At 42.1% G+C, this 3,036-nt stretch overlaps 1 pseudogene across 1 annotated transcript; it reads left to right on the top strand.

Moving 5' to 3' along the window:
* The first annotated feature begins 1,026 nt into the window (after positions 1–1,026).
* Positions 1,027–2,761, top strand: LOC105515256 (annotated as a pseudogene). Its single transcript, XR_001002288.1, has one exon. The product of XR_001002288.1 is annotated as an elongation factor 1-alpha 1 pseudogene (transcript).
* Positions 2,762–3,036: the final 275 nt, after the last annotated feature.

Here is a 3,036-nt window from a genome sequence, read left to right as displayed (position 1 = left end):
TTTGATTGAGTTTCTTAGTCCTGAGTTCTAGTTTGATTGCACTGTAGTCTGAGAGACAGTTTGTTATAATTTCTGTTTTTGTACATTTGCTGAGGAGTGCTTTACTTCCAGTTATGTGGTAAATTTTGGAATAAGTGTGATGTCTTGCTTAGAAGAATGTATATTCTGTTGATTTGGGGTGGAGAGTTCTGTAGATGTCTATTAGGTCTGGTTGGTGAAGAACTGAGTTCAAGTCCTGGATATCCTCATTAACTTTCTGTCTTGTTGAGCTGTCTAATGTTGACAGTGGGGTGTTAAAGTCTCCCATTATTATTGTGTGGGAGTCTAAGTCTCTTTGTAGGTCTCTAAGGTCTCGCTATATGAATATGGGTGTTCCTGTATTGGGTACATATATATTTAGGATAGTTAGCTCTTCTTTTTGAATTGATCTCTTTACCATTATGTAATGGCCTTCTTTGTCTGTTTTGATCTTTGTTGGTTTAAAGTCTGTTTTGTCAGAGACTAGGATTGCAACCACTGCTTTCTTTTTGCTTTTCATTTGCTTGGGAGATCTTCTTCCATCCCTTTATTTTGAGTCTATGTGTGTTTCTGCATGTGAGATGGGTGTCCTGAATGCAGTACACTGGTGGGTCTTGACTCTTTATCCAATTTGCCAGTCTGTGTCTTTTAATTGGGACATTTAGCCCATTTACATTTAAGGATAATATGTTATGTGTGAATTTGATCTTGGCATTATGGTGTTAGCTGGTTATTTTGTTCGTTAGTTGATGCAATTTCTTCCTAGCATCAATGGTTTTTACAATTTGGTATGTTTTTGCAGTGGCTGGTACCGGTTGTTCCTTTCCATGTTTAGTGCTTCCTTCAGGAGCTCTTGTAAGGCAGGCCTGGTGGTGACATAATCTCTCTGCCGTTGCTTGTGTGTAAAGGGTTTCATTACTCCTAGACTTATGAAGCTTACTTTGGCTGCATATGAAATTCTGGGTTGATAATTCTTTTCTTTAAGAATGTTGCTTTTTCACAACTGGTTTGCTGCCAGAACACAGGTGTCGTGAAAACTACCCCTAAAGCCAAAATGGGAAAGGAAAAGACTCATATCAACATTGTCGTCATTAGACATGTTGATTTGGGCAAGTCCACCACTACTGGCCATCTGATCTACAAATGCAGTGGCATCGACAAAAGAACCATTGAAAAATTTGAGAAGGAGGCTGCTGAGATGGGAAAGGGCTCCTTCAAGTATGCCTGGGTCTTGGATAAACTGAAAGCTGAGCGGGAATGTGGTATCACCATTGATATCTCCTTGTGGAAATTTGAGATCAGCAAGTATTATGTGACTATCATTGACGCCCCAGGACACAGAGACTTCATCAAAAACATGATTACAGGGACATCTCAGGCTGACTGTGCTGTCCTAATTGTTGCTGCTGGTGTTGGTGAATTTGAAGCTGGTATCTCCAAGAATGAGCAGACCCAAGAGCATGCTCTTCTGGCTTACACACTGGGTGTGAAACAACTAATTGTTGGTGTTAACAAAATGGATTCCACTGAGCCACCCTACAGCCAGAAGAGATATGAGGAAATTGTTAAGGAAGTCAGCACTTACATTAAGAAAATTGGCTACAACCCCGACACAGTAGCATTTGTGCCAATTTCTGGTTGGAATGGTGACATTCTGGAGCCAAGTGCTAACATGCCTTGGTTCAAGGGATGGAAGGTCACCCGTAAGGATGGCAATGCTAGTGGAACCACGCTGCTTGAGGCTCTGGACTGCATCCTACCACCAACTCGTCCAACTGACAAGCCTTTGCGCCTGCCTCTCCAGGATGTCTACAAAATTGGTGGTATTGGTACTGTTCCTGTTGGCCAAGTGGAGACTGGTGTTCTCAAACCCAGTATGGTGGTCACCTTTGCTCCAGTCAACGTAACAACTGAAGTAAAATCTGTCGAAATGCACCATGAAGCTTTGAGTGAAGCTCTTCCTGGGGACAATGTGGGCTTCAATGTCAAGAATGTGTCTGTCAAGGATGTTCGTCGTGGCAACGTTGCTGGTGACAGCAAAAATGACCCACCAATGGAAGCAGCTGGCTTCACTGCTCAGGTGATTATCCTGAACCGTCCAGGCCAAATAAGTGCTGGCTATGCCCCTGTGTTGGATTGCCACACGGCTCACATTGCATGCAAGTTTGCTGAGCTGAAGGAAAAGATTGATCACCGTTCTGGTAAAAAACTGGAAGATGGCCCTAAATTCTTGAAGTCTGGTGATGCTGCCATTGTTGATATGGTTCCTGGCAAGCCTATGTGTGTTGAGAGCTTCTCAGACTATCCACCTTTGGGTCACTTTGCTGTTCATGATATGAGGCAGACAGTTGCGGTGGGTGTCATCAAAGCAGTGGACAAGAAGGCTGCTGGAGCTGGCAAGGTCACCAAGTCTACCCAGAAAGCTCAGAAGGCTAAATGAATATTATCCCTAATACCTGCCACCCCACTCTTAATCAGTGGTGGAAGAACGGTCTCAGAACTGTTTGTTTCAATTGGCCATTTAAGTTTAATAGTAAAAGACTGGTTAATGATAACAATGCATCATAAAACCTTCAGAAGGAAAGGAGAATGTTTTGTGGACCACTTTGGTTTTCTTTTTTTGCGTGTGGCAGTTTTAAGTTATTAGTTTTTAAAATCAGTACTTTTTAATGGAAACAACTTGACCAAAAATTTGTCACAGAATTTTGAGATCCATTAAAAAAGTTTAATGAGAAAAAAAAAAGAATGTTGAATATTGGCCCCCACTCTCTTCTGGCTTGTAGAGTTTCTGCTGAGAGATCTGCTGTTAGTCTGATGGGCTTCCCTTTGTGGGTAACCCGACGTTTCCCTCTGGCTGCCCTTAACATTTTTCCCTTCATTTCAACTTTGGTGAATCTGATAATTTTGTGTCTTGGGGTTGCTCTTCTCGAAAAGTATCTTTGTGGCATTCTCTGTATTTCCTGAATTTGAATGTTGGCCTGCCTTTCTAGGTTGGGGAAGTTCTCCTGGATAATATCC

The sequence above is a fragment of the Colobus angolensis genome, unplaced genomic scaffold (genome assembly GCF_000951035.1).
Source record: "Colobus angolensis palliatus isolate OR3802 unplaced genomic scaffold, Cang.pa_1.0 Scaffold106, whole genome shotgun sequence".
In the NCBI taxonomy this organism is placed as follows: Eukaryota; Metazoa; Chordata; class Mammalia; order Primates; family Cercopithecidae; genus Colobus; species Colobus angolensis.
The sequence above is the reverse complement of the archived record's forward strand: the minus strand, read 5'-3'. Positions and strand labels throughout refer to the sequence as shown.